The 21,196-nt window shown below is 41.9% G+C and overlaps 1 non-coding gene across 1 annotated transcript; it reads right to left on the minus strand.

Annotated features, from left to right (window-relative positions):
- Positions 1-19,784: 19,784 nt before the first annotated feature.
- ACRALDRAFT_t249 lies at positions 19,785-19,859 on the minus strand. The gene has a single exon. It is a non-coding gene; the product is annotated as a tRNA-OTHER (tRNA).
- Between the last annotated feature and the right edge of the window lie 1,337 nt (positions 19,860-21,196).

Here is a 21,196-nt window from a genome sequence, read left to right on the forward strand (position 1 = left end):
AATTCCACCCCCCCCCCCCCCCCCCCCCCCGCGGGGACTCTTATATTATAGTAGGTAGACCTATACCTATCGCGGCGCCTCCTACTATTATTACGCCTATTCCCAGTATAATAATTACCTTTACGGGGGTAGAAGGCCTATACCGGTTTAACTAGTTTATATAGGTGGTTAAGAACGTCGTGGGGATTATGACTATTAAGGTAGAGGACGTTAAGTCCTTTAAAGGAAAGGAGAAGGATAGGCAGGCCGAGGTCGCGCCGTTAGCGCCGTCTCCCGTTATCCCTAAAAGCGTTAACGGTTACGAGGATAGTCGTGATAATATCGATCTTAATACCTAAACCCGGTAGCTAGGGGCGGGGCTTATCCGCCCTAACTTAATTAACGTGGACGGCTTTACTATTATTCTAACCTTTATTTAATCCTTACTACCTTTCCTATAACCCTTCTTCTTTTTATAGCGCTCGCGGGGTCTATTACTAGTTCTAATCGGGCTATATTTCTCTTTATAGCGATCTAAGACGCTTAATTCTTATAGAGACTCTATTAGTTCTTAGGATATTTAGGTGTATCCTTTTTACTTTACTAACGCTTCTCTTATTATAGCTATGCCTACCTTTCTATTCCTAGTATATAGGATTTCCTTTACCGTCTATTCGTTTTCTTCTAGACCGTTATAAATCGGGCTAGGTTTGGGGTTATATAGAACTTAACTAGGAAGCGGGTCCTTGCTCGCGTATTATAGGAGGTCTACGTGGAACCTTAGGTATATATTTAAAGGTATATTTAGTTTTATTATATACGGATTAATAACCTTAGTTACTCTATGCTTCTAGTATAGCTAGCTTAATTTACGCGATAGTCGCGGGGTAAAGTAGTTTATAAGCGAGAGCTATATAAGGTCACCTTCTCGGAACCGTTTAGTGGGGATACGATACTTATTTATTAACTCTTTTTATTATAGTTATATAGCTATTATCGCGGCTTAGGCGAACTTTATAGCTTCTTAGAGGCGGCGGAGTAGGTTATAGACTACGAACTCTTAAGCGTCGCTGCTTAGTTCTTTATAAATCTAGATTGGGTTAATATAGTATCCGTGTTCTAGGAAGAACGGGCTTATCTTTATAGTCGAGCTCTCCCGGTTATTTAATACTAGTTAGGCTACGGGTAGTAACTTATCCTAATCGTCTTAGGCGTAGTAAACGAAGGCTTAGAGGTACGCCTATACCTTTTAGCTCGCCTACTCGGTAGTATTATTAGTCTAGGGGTAATAAGCCGTGCTTAATTATTATTCGATTCTAGCTAATTTATAAAAGTATCGCTAAATACGACTTATCTAGTTAGAACCTTTATCGTTTATAATTAAATAAGGTATACCGTAAAACCGAAAGTAATAGTATAGGAACCGTTTAGCGTAAGCTTCCGCTTTTATAGAGTCTATCGCTTTAAGGGGAATAACCTTTATAAGCCGATCGGTTATAACCTATAAATACCTACACTTCTTCTCTTTAGCAGGTAGTAAATCCGTTATAAAGTCTATTAATAGGTCGCTCCTTATTCGTTTAGGAATCGGGAGTGGTTTTAAGAGCTCTTATTTAGCGTTTCTCTATATATAGCTTTAGTTATAGACGTCGTGTCGCACAGGCTGGCCTAAAGCAGGCTCGGAAGGGGTTATTCCGGGCCCGAAAGTGGATTAGACCTGCCGCAGGATTAAGGGCAGGATTTTAGTACTACGATCAGAGATTTCCACAGAGTCAATTAAATCAACAGATCAATCGCTTATTTTACGTAATCAAGTCATACGCTGTTTATAATAATTTAGAGTCTTATTTTACTTAATAACCTATTAAAGCTATATACGCCGAGCTGCTATGGCTATAACGATAACCTCTAATACGACTATTTATATACGCCACGAAGACTAGGAGCTATGGCAACGCCTCTATAAACTCAGGGCCCGTAGCAATAGAGTCTAGGACTTCCTACGCCCTAACAATCCAGTCCCTAGGCCGTAGCGAGCCACCTATCCCGAATTTGCCTCCTACGCCTCCATCGCTAACGTCAACGGGCACCCTACTAATATCCCCGAGCTAATGGCTATAGGCAAGGCCGCCTGCACCGAAGACTACCGCCGATATAAAGAGGATCGTAAGGACTATAAGACCTATTAGAAAGGTATTAACGGTATACTTAAGTGGGTAGAAGAGTTTATCGTAGCGAAGAGATAAAAGGCCTTAATAAAGGGTATAACCCCGGAAAAGATCTTTATAGTAGTATAAGCCGACGCCGCACCCTATATCGTAATCCGTATAAAAGACTCCTAAAAGAACTACGACCTTTATAAGAATAAGCCGCCTATAAACCTAAGGAAGGTGGCCGCCTAGCTAGACGATTAGCAGGACCTGCTTTAGAACTATTATAATATCGGTGTATATAATAACCCCTAAGAGATATAGATTAACGATTTCTTTAACGCTATATAACCTGCCCTAGGTAACTAGGTGGATATTAAGGAAGTAGTGCTAGACCTTAAAACAGTAACGGCGATAACCCTTATCACGGAAAGGAAGAAAGGGGCGGAATAACTTAACGCACTGCCTACTCGAAGCTATGGAACTATAGCCTTCCCGGCTCTAAACCTAGGTAAAGGTGACGATAATAACGGGCTATAACGGGCCGGGAGGGCTAACCGGAGCGGAGCCTAGCGGGGCCGTACCGCCTACCCTAAAGGTAAGTTAACTAACCGTATAAGCTCTAAGCGTAGATAATCCCTTTTTAATAAGGATAAGTGCCCCGCGTACTTCCGGCACGGCCATAATCTACAGGGCTGCTAGATCCTATTCCTAGAGTTAGCGCCGGAGGGCTTTTAGGCTAACGACTCTATTAGGAGGCTCGTGGAGAAGTCCCTTAGGATAGACCGGGACCTATAAGGCGCCGTGGAGAAGATTAGGTCCCGAAATAAAAGGAAGAGGACCGCTATCACTAATAATAATAACGAAGTCGGTGGTAATATTAAAGCCACTGATAATAATAATAAAGTCGGTGGCGGCGGCGGCGGCGATAATAATAATAATAATAATAAAGTCTTCGAGGAGGCGTGACTATGTACGGATAAGAGGACTAAAGCCACCGATAATAATAACGAAGTCGGTAGCAGCGGCGGCAGCGGCATAGAGCCATGCCGGCTAGAAGCCCCGGCGGCCGCCCTCTTGGCCGCCGTATATCCTTTACGGCAGTCCGTAATATTAGACTCAGGCACTACCTCCCACGTTTTCTATAATAGAAGCAGATTTACGGATTATAGACCGGCCCGCCCTAGTAACGTTATAATCGCCGGCACTATAATAGTGCTGATTTAAGAATATAGAGACGTTATTATTATAATAGAAGGAACGGCCGGCCCGACTAAGTTCCCGTTAAAAGACGTAGCCCACTACGAAGACTTTATCTATAACCTAGTCTTTAATAAGAAGATACGTTAGAACGGCTATTAATAGGATCAGGAGCCGCCGAACGATTATATAGCCACCGCGATCGATTAATCCTTTATAAGCTAAGTATCCACTACGATTGAACCGTTATAAAGCTCTTTCCAGTTATTAACGCCCTAGCTGCTGTTCTTCTAGGTTAAGAGTATTCTATCTTACTAGTCTATTTACGGACTAGTAAGCAGCCTCTTCGAAAACCGATTAAGAGAATAGCCAGCTAAGCCGACGGTAACCTATAGTATCTCCGTTTAGGGCACGCCGGCCCTAATATAATAAAGCAACTAGAAAAGCAGTTATAGGGCGTTAAACTAAAGGGGCCAGGAATAGTGGATTATAACGCCTACGCCTAATCCAAAATCCAGCGTTAGATTAGCCGGCGGACCCGAATAGCTCTAAGCTTCGCCGGCGAGAGGTAGGCGATCGATTTCACGGAGTTCTAACTAACCGCCGAGGGTTATATATGGATTATATTCTTCACGGACCGATATAGCGGATTCGTTGCCTGCTACGTTATAACATTAAAAATAGCCTCCGATATCTATGCGGTTATAAGCTAATATATCCGTTAAGTTTAAAGCTAATTTAACCGCCAGGTACGGGTCTTTAAGTATAATAACGAACTAATATAATCGCTCGAAATATAGGGCTTAGCTAAGGGTTTTAGTATCTAATTAGAGTCCTTTTTAGCAGAGACCCCCGCTTAGAACGGTGGTGCCGAAAGATCTAGGGCAGTTATTATGCTAAAGGCACGAGCTATACAAATCCACTCCCGATTACCTGACTTCTTATAGGTTAAGGTCGTTCGATCTACCGCTTATATATACAACAGAACACTAAAATAGCGCCTTAGCTAGAAGACCCCGTTTAAGGTCCTCTATTAACGTAAGCCGTAGCTAGGCCACCTTTAAGCCTTTGGTTATAAGGCTTTTCCTATAACCAGAGCGGCACTAATAAGGTCTAGAAAGCTCCAAAATCGGCTAGCGCCGCGGGCCTATATCGGCTACCTTATAGGATACGGTTTAACTAATATTTACCGTATCTGGGTTCCTAGCCTTAGAAGGAACGGGATTATTTATATATATAACATTCTCTTTAATAAATAAGAGTATTTTAATATCAATAGTAGTCTTAAAGCTCTAAAGGACGACTTGCGTTAATTAACGGAAGAAGAGCTAATAGATATTATTAATTAGATCCGCTTACTAGATATATATACAAATAAATAAGGCGAGCCGTAAGATAAGGCGGCCAAGATATATATAATAGCACACTTCGAGCCTATTCTCTAGTCGGGGAGCGAGGTTAATAAACCTCTTCTAAGGGCTGCGCCTACCGGCCTCGAGGCTTAGGGGTAGAACCGTTTATAGCGCCCGAGAGGCCAGAACGGTAGGAGGAGCTTATAGAGCCTACGAGGCCGGAGCAAGAAAAAGACTTTTCTATAGCCGCGATTAATCACTAACACCTAGATAGTCACCTTCTAACTCTACCAGAAACCCCTCCTTAGGCAAGGCTTACGGCGGCTGCTTTCACGGGCGATATGCCTATAAAGCAGGGGGGAGCTAAATTTCGAAGCTATAATAGTAATCGCGTCTGGATCTCCGCGTTTAATACCCTATTAGTTCGTAATGTAAATAGTAAGCCGCTAACGAAGTTAAAAATCAAAAAGGCACTTAAGAGACCCCGTAAGATACACCATAAATAACTACCGATACACCGTAAATAACTACCGGCCCCTCTAAGAAATCAACGAGACCTAAAAGGCCACCTATATAAGATCTTATTCCGATAAGCCTAAAGGGATCACCTAAATAGTTATAAAGAGATAGGCTTATAGATCACGGTGCTAAAGGATAAAGCGAAGGGGTATTAGGTGCTTAGTTATATATAGGTGATAGCCTATAAATTTAATAAGCACGGCTTTCTATAAAAGTGTAAGGTTAGACTAGTGGTCCGTGGAGATTAATAGTATTAAGACTCCTTAGAGGATATATATAGGGCCACTCTTGCCGGTCGCTCCTTTAGATCGTTAATCGCGATCGCCGCCCGCTTTAATCTATCCTTAATATAATACGATATCGTTAACGCGTTTATACACGCCCCTCTACTATACGATATATATATACGGTTCCCGCCCAGGACCGCGGTGCCGGGTTAACTATTATTACTAAAAAGGCGTTATACGGGCTACGGGAGTCTCTATTACTATAGCAAAAGTATATTATAGAAGTACTAAAAAGAGACGGGTTTAAGATAGTGCTATAAGAACCCTGCTACTTTATACACCGTGGGTTAATTTTATTCTTCTATATAGACGATATCGTGATCGGTTTAAGGAAGACTTTAAGGAAGAGATAGAATAAGCTATTACGAGCCTCTAAGAGTATTACGCCCTATAAGGCGGGTAGCTATTATAGTGGTTCCTTAGGATTAAGGTTATTCGGGACCGTCCCTCGAGGAAAATATAGCTATTATAACGCGATTATATCGTGAAGGTAGGATATCTATTATTAACAGTATATAACTATAAGCCTATAAGTCCTATAAAGCCGGTAGAGCTATTGCCGTACGCAGGGAAGTCTATTACCGTTAAAAGCTATTAATATAAGATAGGATTCGTTCTATACGCCGTAGTAATTTCACGCCCCGATATCGCCTTTATAGTATCCTGACTCTATAGATTTAATATAAACCCGAGCCGTTAGTATTATAAAGTAGCCGACTATTTAATCCGATACCTATTAGCTATATAAACGTATGCCTTAGAATTAGGCAGAGGCGACTTTATTAAGGTATTCACCCACGCGTCCTTTATAGATAACTTAATTAACACACTCTTCCACCTCCACGAGCTAGACCCACCTTTTCCGCGCAAACGCCCCAAAACGCCCGATATTAGTATCGTTTAATTGCTCTTTTCGAGCCCGTTGCGCGCACGCACAGCTTCGCCATACGCAAGCCGTTGTTGTGCCGTAAAATGGGTGCGAAAACGCAGCGTGGTGCGCACGCAAAGCCGCCCCAAGATTCTAAGGTGGCCCGTGCGCCTATAAGCCAATCAGAGCCCGGGCCCTCTAAACAGCCCGCACAGACCACCCAGCCTCACTCCAAGCCACCCACCAAGCCACGCGCATAGCCGCAGCAGCATACACAAACAACTAAGTTAACGTAACGCCTAATTCTAACGTAATAAGACTAACCCGGCCGCCTTAGCCGCCGCGGCAGCCCTAACCGCCGCGGTAGCCCCGAGCCCCTAAATCCGACCCCTCCGAACCCGGCCCCACCTAGCCCCACTTTTCTTAAAACGGCTAGGGACAGGGAAGGGGATATAACTATAGAAGACGCCGATTCTAACGACGATTCTAATAAAATAGCCCGCTATAAAACACCTATATAAGCCTTTAAACAGGACTATAGTGCCTCTATAAGCCCTACGCCTAGAGCCCCCTCTAGGACCCGTATAAACCGGTATATAGCCGACGATTCGGAGGTCGAAAGCCTCCCTGGGTCCCCCTCTAGGGGCCCCCTTTAGGACCCCTTCTAGGGGCTCCCCCTGCTAAACCTACTAAAAAACAGGGTCTAATTAGCTCTGCCTAGGCTAAAAAGACCTAAAGACTAACTAAAGAATTCCCCCCTTTACCCCAGAAGTCGACTAGTTCGGCTAGTAAGGCCTAGGTTAAAGGACTTCTCTAGCAGGCTCTTTAACTAGTTTAGCAGGCCTATAGCCTCGACGCCGCCCCCCCGATTAAGGCCCTTCTTACAGGGCTTAAATCCACTATTAAAGGAACCCCTACGGGTCCTATAACCCCTATAGCACCTATTACCTCTACACTTAAATAGAAGGTTAACGAACTAGCTTAGGCTATTCGTAAACTTATAGAATAATAGTAGTAGTAGCAGCAGCAGCCCCTTTATAGCCAGGCTGCCGCTAAAGGAGCTTAAGCCCCCTCGGGAGCCATAGGCCCTACAGGTCCTACGGGCTCTATAGGGCCTACGGGCTCTACAGGGCCTACGGGCTTTATAGGGCCTGCCCCTCCCCCCCTACTGCTCTAAAAAACCCGAAAAAGGTCTAAAGAGTAGTGCTCTAGCCTACTAAAGGACAATCCCTCGGGGAAATCGACCCTCTTAAGCTTCGAAATAGGATTACTAAGGTCCTAAAAACCCCCGCTATCGTAGTAGTTAGCTCCTCGACTAAGGGGAACCTTATCCTAACCCCAGGCCCGAAATACACTGCCGAATAGCTCCTAGAATCACAAAATCAGTGGTTTAAAGAGCTAAAAGACCTGCCTCTTTAGGCCCCTTAGCCTACTAGTAACTAGTTTAAACTAGTCGTTAAACAGGTCCCGGACCACCCTTTCGAAGAACAGGACCCTTCTAACGCCTCCTAGGATCAGGGCCTCCGTTCCGGCCTAGGCCGAGGCCTAGCTGGTATAGCCACCGAAATTACGACCTTTAACCCTATTAAGGTCGTAGGCCAGCCTCGGTGGCTAGGCCGCCCTAACCCCCTATTTAATAGCGGCACTATTATCCTAGCAGTGCCTACCGAAGCAGAGTAGAAGCACTGCCTAAAGTTTAGCCTATAGATCGCTGGCCAACGCCTTAAGGCCTATAAATATAGGCCTATAACCCCGAAAACTCAGTGCTCTAAGTGCTAGAAATTCGGCTATACTAGGGGCACCTATAAGGCCGAAACGACCTGCTTTATCTACGCCGGTAACCACGAGCACTATACCGAACACTATTATAACCGCTATAAAGAATACGGTATCTGCGTCCATACTAAATACCACTGCTATAACTGTAACGGCGACCACCCCCCGGATAGCCCGAACTGCGAGGTTATTCGAGCTATTAAAGCCTAACTGTTCCTATGAATAGTGGGTTTTCTAGCTCGAAAAGCCCGAAAAACGGGCTGCTATTTATTCAACACAACGCTAATAAACAATAACCGGCCTATGAATCGATCCTGGAACAGGCTTTAGAGGCTTCGGCTAATATAGTCCTAATTCAGGAACCCTACTGCTTTTAGAAACCGGAAGGCTAGGTAATTAAAAACCACTCGGCCTTCTATACTGCCCCCCCTACCTCCTACACCTCCTAGGTCTTCCCCCTTAGACCTAGGGTGCTAGCCTATGTTAGAAAGGCTAGTAATATCGACTTTTCCCTTCGAAACGACCTCCTGGACGACCTGGACGCTCAGATTATAGAGGTCTACTTTCTATAGACCTTCTATATCCTACACGTCTATAATTAAGAAGAGCTTGACCCCTCGAAGAATACTAGGGGCCCCCCTAGACCGCTGACGACCCCCCCGGGGCCCCCTGGCCCCCCCTCGACCTCCCCCCCTTTTCAGGCTCTATAGCCCGCCCCTGGACGGAAGAAAGGGTCCTACAGGGCCTCTCGATCCCTGGGCCCGCCCTTATTATAGGGGACTTTAACAGGAACCACTGGCAGTGGAACGGGGCTGCGTCGAATCAGGATACTACTAAGGCCCAGCCTTTAGTAGACTGGCTAGATAGCCTCGGAGCTACCTGTTTAGTAGACCCTAAAGAGGTTAACCTGTATAGAGGGACCCTAATTAGGGATAATCTACGCCGGGAGTCAGTTATAGACCTAGCTTTCTATACGCCCGGCTTCCACCGCCTCCACTTTAATAGCTAGAGGTATATCGATAACACCACCTCCGACCACCGCGCTATCCTTATCTTGGCAGCTGTTTTAGGTCCTAAAGGCCCTATAAATAAGGCTATTCTACCCGCCTATAATTATAAATTAGCGGACTAGGACCTGTTCTCTAGGTCTCTAAAGGACCTAGAACCCCAACTAACCCTTTAGCTATAGCAGGCGATTAACGCTATAGATTAGGACTCTATAGGTCGCCACCTCTCAAGCTCTATTACTACAGCCATGGAGTCTTTCACGCCTAGGCTTAAAGTAATAGAGCGTTCGAAACCGTGGTGGACTAAAGAGCTAAAGACCCTACGAAAAGAGAGTAGTAGGGCCTTTAGGGTCTTTAAGAAAGAGGTAAAAAAGGGTGCCCCGGCCCCCCGGCTTGCCCCCCTTAAAGCCGCCTGGAAAGTAGCCCGAAACGCCTACTATCGCGCTATAAAAACAGCAAAAACCGACCACTAGGAGGCCTTCCTAGCCTAGGCCGAAGGCAACGAGATTTTTAAGGCGTATAGCTATATAAAAAGCACCCTTAACGCTAAAATACCCCCTATTTAGGGACCAGAAGGCCCGAAGGCCTATACCTTCGAGGATAAGTTTAATATACTCCTAAGGACCCTGTTTCCTACCCCCGAGGCTACTAAGTCCACCGCCACCGACGCCCCTAAAGCCTATGTTTATATAGGTCCTTTAGGGGACCTAGGCCCCTCCCGCCCCTTTAAAGCGCCCTAGAACCTAATTAGTTTAGGTAGTAAGGACTCTAGAAGGCCCTGGGAGTGGCCTAGCCTATAGGCTATTAAACTATAGCGTGCTATCTTTAGAGCCGCTATAGGTAAGGCACCCGGCCCGGATCGTATAGGCTTAAAACCCATCTAATAAGCCTATAATACGATACCGGAGGTCTTCCTATAGGCCTATTCAGCTCTTTTTTTAGTGGGTTATCACCCTACCTGCTAAAAAGAGGCCCTTAGCGTTATGCTGCCTAAGCCAGGGAAAAAGGACTATTCATATCCTAAGTCTTATAGGATTATAGCCCTTCTAAACTACTTAGGTAAAGTACTAGAAAAGGTTATAGCTACTAGACTCGCCTTCCTTGTAAACTCACGTAACGATCTTCTGTACCCTAGTTAAATAGGGGGTAGAAAACAACGCTTAGCTATCGATATAGCCCTTCTATTACTAAATTATATCTAAAAATAACGGAAAAATCAGAAAAACTTAGTCGTGTCGACCCTGTTTTTGGATATTAAAGGCGTCTTCGATCACGTCGCCAGGCCATAGCTCCTCCGTACCCTATAGCAGCTTTAACTACCCCCGAACTTAGTTAACTAGGTCGCCTCCTTTACAGAAAATAAGCGTATCCAGCTAGCATTCGAGGGGCAGGTCTAGCAGCCCACCCCCCTAAATATAAGAGTCCTATAGGGCTCCCCCGTATCCTCTATACTCTTCCTAATATATATTAGGGGGGTTATAGTGGATAAAGGGTTCTAGGGCCTATAGCTCTCCTATATAGATGATTTTCAGCTATCCGTAGCTTCTAAATCATCTAGTAGGAACTATAGGGCCCTAGAGTGAGCAGCCAACGCCCTTTTTAGCGCCGCTAAAAATAACTAGGTCCTCTTCGACCCGCAAAAAACAGAGCTTATCCATTTCCATAATAAACGCTCTATAGTTAACGACTCAGCTACTATAGCAGGGCATGAAATTAGGCCTACTAAGGGGGCTATTAGGTGGCTTAGGGTCTGGTTCGACCCTAAGTTATCCTTTAAACCCCACGTCGAAAAACGGTTAAACTCAGCTACTAGCGCCTTAAATCGACTATAGAGGCTCGCTAGCTCCTAGAAGGGCCTGTCTTTTAGGGCCCTACGGCACCTATATATAGCCTATATATCCACTATAGCTGACTTCGGCTCATAGCTCTAGTAGGACCCCGGGTCCTCAAAAACCCACCTAGTAGACCGACTAGAATGCCTGTAATACGGCGCTCTAGTTAGGGCCCTAGGTGCCTTTAGGGGCTCCCCCCTCCGCCCTCTAGAACTAAAAGCCGCTATTCCACCGGCCCGGGTTCGGTTAAATAGATCTAATAGGCTCTATGCCTTCAGGATCTTAAATTTCCTACCGAACCACCCGGTAAAAAAGGAGCTTCTAGATAGTGTCCGTGACGAATTAAGCAACGACGATAACGACCTCGCCCTCTTCTAGACCCTCTAGCCCTCCATATAGCTTTATAAGCTAGGGGGAGAACTACCGGCCCTAGTAGGGTGTTCCTAGGATATAAAGGCCCCGGCTACTAAGTAGGAGGCCCCCTAGGCCTTAGCGCCTTTAGCGGACCTACCCCCCTATTTTCCCGGCCTTATAGCGCCGTAGCCCTCTATAAAAGACCCTACCGAACCTAAAACAGCCTACCTCGAAGCCTTAACGGAAATCCAGTCCCTAGGCAGCTAGGCATCTATTTTCTATACCGACGGCTCCTAAGGCCACCCTATAGGCCCCCCGGGCCCTATAACGCCTAAATAGGCGGTAGCCGCTATTATATAGTGGTTACCCGCTAATAGGCCCTATAAAGCCCTAGGAATTAACCTAGGCCCCTCTGCCGAAGTCGCTAACGCTAAATTATACGCTATAGTTCAGGCCCTAGAGACTGCCTTATAATAGTCCTTTAGGCTCCTAGAGTGCTATATTTTTAGTAATTCCTAGGCGGTTATTCAGAAGCTTTAGGGCCCCTCGTAGTGGGCTATAACTACTAAAAACCATATCTCCCGCCTTAAATAACAAGGCACCTCGGTCTTTATCTAGTAGGTCCCGGCTTATATAGGGATAGAGGGTAACGAACTAGTAGATAAGGTAGCTAAACGGGCTCTAGACCCGGGGAAAGCCACTAAATCTATTAAGCTAGTTACCCTTAGTCACCTAAAACGCCGGGTAAACGTAGCTACGATAGCTAACTAGAAATCCCTTTAGGCTGCTAAGGAAGACGCCGAAAAAAGGGGTAAAACAGTCCGGCTAGGCCGCCTATATAGGCGCCTAGTTCAGGATAACCTCCGCTTCTCTCGAAAGCCCCTGTATTTATAGGGCCTATAGTGGCTTTAATCAGCCTATATCCAGTTAAAAACTGGATTCGGCTACCTAAGACCTTACTAAAAACGGGCCTAAAACTGCTCTATAGACCGCTATTCCTGCCCGGGCTCCCCGGTATAGGATATAGCGTACCTGATTTTATACTGCCCTATCTATAGGGCAGAAAGAGACGCCCTGCGGGAAGCTCTAGCAGGCCTACCGCTAACTCTACCGCTGTTATTTAGTACTAAAAAAGGGTTATAGAGCTTATAAGCCTTCCTTTTAGCTACTAAGATAGCTATGGCAGAGTGGTTTAAGGGGCAAATTACTACGGATTCTGCGGTCTGATTTTCCTGGTTTAGTTTTCCTGACTTTTGTATAAAGAACAGGTTATTAGGCAGATTAATACGGAGGATTTGGTTTGTTATTTACTGATTTTACTGCTATATAGTACTGTACTTAGCTGTCTTTTAGGACTATAGCGCCTAGCGCTATAGTCCGCCGCGCCATAGCTCTAGGGCTGTATGCGCGTAATGAATAAAAAAAAAAAAAAAAAAAGACCTTCGTGGAAACCGATTACTCGGGATTCGTACTAGGAGGTATATTAGTTTAAGAAGACGAATAGGGATATTATTATATACTTACCTACTATTCGCGGCGATTTATAGGCGCTAAGTATAACTACCCTATTTATAATAAAGAGATATTAGCGATTATAAGTTACGTAACGTACTAAAAGGCCGAGCTCCTAAGTTATAGTCGCTTTATAATCCTATCCGACTATAAGGCCTTAAAGTACTTTATAATAAAGAAGATATTTAATAAAAGATAAAGCTGATAGGCCGGCGAGCTAGCTTAGTTTAACTTTATACTAGAATACTATAAGGGTGCCGATAACTATACTTCTAATACTCTCTCGCGAAGAGAATAAGACGAACTAAGGGACTTCTCCGACGAATAGGAATAGGTATAATATATATAGTTAATCCTAGAGACCTTAATCCCCCTAAAAATCCGCCTCCTTTATAAGAACCTACGGGTATTCGAAGCCGACTATAAGCTATAACGATTATAGGATATTATAGTAAAGCAGGATAACTAGTATCGCTAAGCCACGTAAGCCGTATCTAAGGGCGATTAATAGTTTCCTCCTTTATTAGGTCTCCGAGCCTAGATTACCGAATACGGGATTACCTTATAAGGATTACTAATATTCCGAGACCGCTTATAGGTACCGGGAGCTTAAGAAGGGAGCATATTATATACGCGAGTAATTTAATCCCTATATAACTCCACGATTAGAGGCTACCTAGGGCGAGATAATATAATCGCTTTTATAGCGAGACGCTTCTTTTAGCCGGGAATAAATAAAGACGTGCGTAGGTTTATATATAACTACGATATCTATAACTAAAGCTATATATAGAGGAACGCTAAATAAGGGCTTTTATAACTACTCCCGATTTCTAAACGAATAAGGAGCGACCTATTAATAGACTTTATAACGGATCTACTACCCGCGGGAGGGGAGAAGTATAGGTACCTATAGGTTATAACTAATCGGCTTATAAAGGCTATTACCCTCGAAGCGATAGACTCTATAAAAGCAGAAGCTTATACCGAACGGTTCTTATACTATTATTTTTGGTTTTACGGTATACCTTATTTAATTATAAGCGATAAAGGTTCTTACTAAATAAGTCGCTTTTAGCGATACTTTTATAAATTAGCTAGAATCGAATAATAATTAAGCACGGCTTATTACCCCTAGACCAATAATACTACCGAGCAGGCGAATTAAAAGGTATAGGCGTACCTCTAAGCCTTCGTTTACTACGCCTAAGACGATTAGGATAAGTTACTACCCGTAGCCTAACTAGCGTTAAATAACCGGGAAAGCTTAACTATAAAGATAAGCCCGTTCTTCCTAGAACACGGATACTATATTAACCCAATCTAGATTCACGAAAAACTAAGTAGCGATATTCGGGAGTTCGTAGTCTATAACCTACTCCGTCGCCTCTAAAAAGCTATAGAGTTGGCCTAAGCCGCGATAATAGCTATATAACTATAATAAGAAGAGTTAGTGAATAAGCGTTATATCCCTGCTAAACGGTTCCGAGAAGGCGACCTTATATAGCTCTTATTTATAAACTACTCTACCCTATAACCGTCGCGTAAATTAAGCTAGCTATACTAGAAGTATAGAGTAACTAAGATTATTAACCCGTATATAGTAAAACTAAACGTATCTTTAAACGTATACTCGAGGTTTTCTATAGACCTCCTATAACGCGTAAGCCAGGACCCGCTCCCTAGTTAAGTTTTATATAACCCCTAACCTAGCCTAATTCGTGACGGTCTAGAAGAAGATAAATGGATAGTAAAGGAAATCCTATACGCTAAGAATAGGAAGGTGGGTAAAGGTATAGTAAGAGAAGCTTTAGTAAAGTAGGAAGGATACGCCTAGATATCTTAGGAACTAACGGAGTCCCTGTTAGTACTATACCCAGAAAATAAATATATCTATATACGGTATAGTACAATACACGAAACCTCCCGTAAGTCAGGGACTTCCTGAGTCCTCCAGGGTCCTCCCGAGTCCCCCGGGACCCCAGGTAGACCCACGGACCTTTAGGTAGGCCCACGGACCTCCAGGTAGGCCCACGGACCTTTAGGTATGCCCACGGACCTTTAGGTAGACCCATAGACCTTCAGGAAGACCCACGGACCTTTAGGACCTTCGGAGTAACCCAGGGACCTTTAGGACCTTCGGAGAAACCCACGGACCCTCACCTATACTTCGAGGGTCTAGATACTAAATCAGTAGCTTAAATAAACCGTAGGAAAGGGTTATATATACTAGGCTACCCGCCTCCCTCCTCCTTTCCTTTCTCTCTCTCTATATCTTACTTCTATAGCCTTTATAGTCTTCTATAATTAAAACTACCTCTTCTCCTCTAAAGTTTCCTCTTCCGTTCTATCTCTTCGTGACCGTTATAAAGGTTATAAGCCCGGGAAAGCAAAGGAATTTCTAGATCCCCTCTTTCTTCCACCTTTAAAGTCCTTTTCAGGCAATCTCTACCCTAAAACCCACCTCTAAGATCCTCTCCAGGCCGCCGGCAACCAGTTCCACCTCCAAAGCCCTCTTCAGGCTACCTCCAAAGCCCTCTTCAGGCCACCTCCAAAGCCCTCTCCAGGCTAACCCCTTTTCCCCTTCTTCCTTTTCCTTTTTTCTAATAAGAAAAAACAGAAAAATATCATAACGGGACCCCGTTCCGAATAGTCAAGTCTTAGCATCCATACCCCCTGCATACCAGCTATACCGCCCCACTACACCCCTATTAAGGCTATAATATTACGTGGCTTATAAACCCTAGTCTCTATAAAAAGCCAATCTCTCCTTTATAATATATAAAAAACGGCTCCACTTTTTTAATATCCGTGAACTATACTACTACGTGGTCCCACTTTTCCCCGCTTTAGACCCACTTTTCACCCCTATATCCAACCCCCCGGGTAATCAGAACCAGAAATCGGGTAATTCCACTATCCCCCTTTTAATACTAGCAAAAAAACCACCGTTTTAAAGCTAAGAAGATAACCAGCAAGGATTTTATCCCTAAGGTTAAGAAACTATAAGGTAATACCAATTTTCCTTACTAGAGGATATCTATACACGCTTATTTTACCTATAAAAGGAAATTCCTAAACGATATAACCAAACCTCTACTAAATCACTCTTAGAAATAGAAGGAAGACTCTTTTAAGGCCGCTAGTAAAATACTCTCCACCTTTTCTAAAGGACCTCTTACCCAGGTTTAAGGGCTAGATATAGCCTATAAAGTCTAGGAAAAGCTAAAAAGCCTATACGAAAGGAAAGGCTTCTAAGCTGATTTTAATACCCTAGGAACCTTTTTTAAGGATTCCCCCTTAGATTATAAAACCCTCGAATCCTTCCTATATAAGGTTTAAGAAAATCTCATAGCTCTAGAAGGAAGGGAGATTTCCTTTCCTAATAAGGTGATTTATACGTGGATTCTTAACGCCCTCGATAAGAGATACGACTCTATCACTAACCAGATCACTTAGTCCCTCCGTTATAATATCCAGAGTTATATGCTAGATAAAATCGTTACTAAATTAATAAACGCCTCCCGGAAAATAGAGCGTTCCCTAGTAAATAACACTCTCCTCGTTAAAGGGTCTAAAAAACCCTAGAAAAAGACTAAGGGGCTATTCTATAAGAACTATAAGAAACCCGGCCACGTCTCCTCTAACTGCTATTTCCTTTACCCAGATATGGCTCCTAAGGGCTGGGTTATAAAGGAAAATACCGGAAAAAGCAGAACCGGGTCTCTAAGAGCACTAAGTCCTCCTCTTCCTCTAGGGGCAGATCCAGGTCCCTAAATCCCTAGTATAAGAAAAGGGAGGACGCTATTATGGCTCTCTTAAAGAACTAATTACTTTAGACACTCGTAAACAATAAGGATTCTATGAATATAATCCTTAAAAAGCAACCAGAAAAGCCCGAAGAAGAAGAAGAAGAAGATGAATTGATTATGTTCGAAGACGTCCTCCCGAACCCGGAAGCCGAGGATATAATGGACGTTAAAGAAGTAAATATAATAACCTAAAATCCCTAGAATACTCTAAATACTAACCTAAATATAGGTAGGATAGTTAAAAGGATTTTTAGGATTTAGACAGAGAATAAGTTTAGTTTAGACTTAAATTTTTATATAGATAGCGGAGCTACCTCCTATATAATAATAAATAAATCTCTCTTCTTTATATATAAAACTACTACTAGGCTCGCTAGTTAGGGAAAAGCAAATATAATAAAGATAATAGGCATAGGAAACTATATTATAAAGTTTAAAGATACTAGAAAAACACTATTTCTAAAAGAATACCTTTATATTCCTAAACTAGGAACTAATATAATAAGTCTCTTAAACCTCGATAGCAAAGTCAGAGGTTTATTAGGTAATAAACAGCTTATTCTTTTTAAAAACGAAATAGTAAAAGAGTCCCTTTATATATATATAAGAGCTAGACTCTTTAGAGGACTCTACTAGGCTGCGGCTAGGCCAGGAATCCTAAAAGGTAGGAATAAAGAAATAAATATAATAAAGGAAATCCTATAAAGCTTAGAATAAAGAATAAGGAAACAAAGAAATCAGGAAAATCTAGATCTCTAGAAACAAAGAGACCAAAATAACAAGAAAAGAACCGCAAAAATAAAAGAGACTATATAACTATGGTATAACAGAATAGGCCATATAAATCCTATAGCCCTAAAAAACCTATATAATAATACCTCCCTCTTCAAGGACTTCAAAGTATTAGAATAAGAAATCATAGATATAAATAGCTATAATGCCTGCCGCCGTAGTAAGGCTATTATACTAGCTAATAAAGATTCAGTCAATAAATACAAAGACTTCTCCTACCTCGAAAAGGTATATATAGACCTTTACGGCCTAATAGAACTAATAACTTATAATAAGAAGCGCTGGATTCTACTAATTATAGACCGGTCTACCCGATTCCTCTAGGCAAAACTACTGCCTAATAAATCAGAAGTAACCGTCGTCCTAGCTATAAAAGAATAGAAAATACTAGTAGAAAATAATAACTACGATATAAAAATAAAAGGAATAGATACGGACGGCGGAAAGGAGTTTATAAACGCCTCCTTTAAGTGCCTCTTTTAAGGCGTAAAACATAATATAAAACCACTATATACTTATATGACTTAAGACTCGATGGAATAAGCTATCAGAACTATAATAGAAAAGGTTCGTAGCCTGCTTTTCCACTCAGGACTACCTAGATACCTTTAGGGAGATGCTGTATATTCAGTAGTGTATATATATAACAGAACCCCGAATTCAGCTATAGGTTTTAAGACCCCTTTTAACATGGTTGAAAAGAAGAAACCGAATATAAACCATATTCGGGTCTAGGGCTCTATAGCCTACTATAAAAACAACGACCCGAATTAAAAGAAACTAGATAGCAGAGCTATTCGTGGTGCCCTCATCGGCTTCAACAATTATAACTATAAGATATATAACCCAGTCTTAAGAAGGATCGGTTGGTTCAGAGACGTGTATACTTAAAAATCAGTTTATACACTCTTCTTCAGACCTAAATACCAGTAATATCTCTCTCTAAGAAGAACAGGTTTCTAACCTAGAGCCTTATTAGCTTCTAGAAAAAACTATACAACAATAGCAGGTCTTAAAACGACCGTTTGAATCTATCTAAACTAAAGAAGAAAATAACCCACATAATAGACTAAGGAGTCTACGAGCAGTAACAGGTTACGATAACCCAGATATAAATACTCGTAATAGACCTGAATATACCGGCTATTCTAGTATATAAGTTAAAATACCTTTAAAACCGAAGTTAGCTTTTAAAGACTATATATTAGTTAATAATAAAAATAATAAGCGCTTATTATATTTAATAGAAGATACTACTCTCGGAAACCTATAGTTTTAAATAGAGCCTGACTACCTCTTAACTATAGACTCTCTATTAGAACAAGCTACCTATAAAAAGGCCATATAAAGCTTAGATAAATCATAATAGATAGATGCTATAGTAGCAAAAAATTACAGAACTAGAAAAAGGAAAGACCTGGGATTTAATAACTATAAAAGATACGCCCCTTAACAAAATAACGGAAAAATACAACGTCCTCGGCGGACGATAGGTCTATAAAATAAAACCAAATAATAAAGGAGAACTAATAAAATATAAAGCAAGATGGGTTATATAAGGCTTTAATTAATTATTTATTTATTTATTGTCTCTTACTCCGCTATCCTTATCCTACCGTATTAAGTAGCTAGGAGTTAGAATTCTGACTATACGGTCCTTCTTAGATGCCTATAGGGGGGAAAACCGTAGTATAAGACTTAGGGAACTAGTATAAGACTTAGATAAAAACCCCTATATCCTCCTCCTCTAGGATTACTACCTTATACGGGTACCGCGGGTGCCCCGTTACTAACTTAATATATATCCGAAACTCGTGGCTTCTATTCTAGGAAGCCGGTGGCGTTTTACCCGTAGCGGCTTTAAAGCCGACTACGTGCTTAATTAACGACGCACGCGTGATTATCTCGGTTAGTTTAATACGCCTTCTATATGCCCTAGGGCTAACCCTACGGGCCTACTACGGGCGACTTATATATACGCTTCCTAGGGTTTAAAGCTCCTAAGCTTCCCTTACTCTTTAGATAGCTATAGGTGGAGCTAACGTAGGCTACGTGCCTACGCAGAACGCTTACGTAACAGCGTAAGAGGCTGCTTCCGTATTATAGAAGAGACGCCGCGTATTTTACCTACGCGCTTAGGGACAGCGCGATACCGTCTTCTTATTTTCCACGGTGGGGCGACTAACTCCCCCGTAGCACCTATTAACGACTAGCAAAGCCGGGCGGAAGGTGGGTCTAACGGGCCCCCTGTTTAACCCTTATTATATATGCTAAGGCAGATAAGGGCCCCCCAGAATAGGATCCGAGTACCGTAAAAAAGGAAAAGGGGTTCCTCTTTTACGTGCGCCTCTAGCCGGATTCGAACCGACCCGGTCACCTCGACCGTATACCAGGTATACCACCACTATACTATAAAGGCACTTTAATTAAGTACTCGGAATCGATTACCTAGAGACCTTTTCTATAACCTATAGACCCGAAATATATATACTTGCCTTCCTATTAGGCGTTTCCTTAGGCTAGAAATTCAGATAGTTCGACGTAACGAACGCCTTCGTATATACTGATATAGATACTCTAATATACACTATTTAACTAACGGGTTTTAAAAACCAAGAAGGAAATAGTATAACTATCTATAAGCTAAATAAAGCTTTATACGGCCTAAAACAGAGCCCTAGACTCTAGTATAACTTCTTAGTTAAAATCTTTACTAAACTAGGCTATATAGTCTCCGAGTTTAATAAAGGACTCTTTATATATTATAATAAAGGAGACCGAGCTATATTCCTCTGCCACGTAGATAATATCGTGATTGTAAGTCCTTTAGATACCTTAATAGATTACTTTTATAAAGAGATATCTAAAGATATTTCACTAAAACACTTAGGTAAAGTATATACCTTTCTAGGCAATAAAATAAATATAAATACAACTAAAAAGACACTCTCTATAAGCTAACTGCCATATACGAATAAAATACTAGAAAGGTATAATAAACGAGCTCTTAAAAAGGTAGATACCCTATATATTCATAAAGAGGTCCTAATACCAAACCCTAAACAGGCGTCAAAAGAAGATATAAAGAAATATCAATAAGAAGTAGGAGCTTTACTATATTAAGCTCTTCACTCTAGGCCCGATATAATCTACGCTGTTAATAAGTATGCCCGATATATAAGTAATCCCTTAAAGGAATACTTTATAGCATTAAATAGAGTCTAGGCCTATATAAACGCATACCCTAATATAGGTCTTCTATATAACTATAAAAGAGATAACCTATATATACACGGCTACTCAGATACCAGCTTTTTACACATTCTTAAAGATAGAACGTCTACCTCAGGATATATATACTGCGTAGGAATAAATAATCCTATTACCTAGACCTCATCGAAGCAGAAAGTCGTTGCTTTATTAATAACAGAAGCCGAATATATAGCTCTATCCGAGGCTATAAAAGAAGGAATCTATATACATAATCTATATACTAAACTAATAGATAACCTTAATATAAAATTCAGTAATAATAAACCAAGGATTCCCACTATTATTATAGATAGCGAGAGTGCTAAAAAGGTCGCTGAAAACCCGGAATTTTATAAAAGAGTAAAGCATATCGATAGACAGTTTCACTTCTATAGACAATAACTACAGGAAAATAATATAAAGGTAGTGTATATCAACACTAAATATAATATATCTGATATAATAACTAAAGGGTTACTAAAAGAGACTTATAATACACTCTGT

The sequence above is a fragment of the Sodiomyces alcalophilus genome, assembly GCF_042370955.1.
Source record: "Sodiomyces alcalophilus JCM 7366 unplaced genomic scaffold ACRALscaffold_7, whole genome shotgun sequence".
NCBI classification, from domain to species: Eukaryota; Fungi; Ascomycota; class Sordariomycetes; order Glomerellales; family Plectosphaerellaceae; genus Sodiomyces; species Sodiomyces alcalophilus.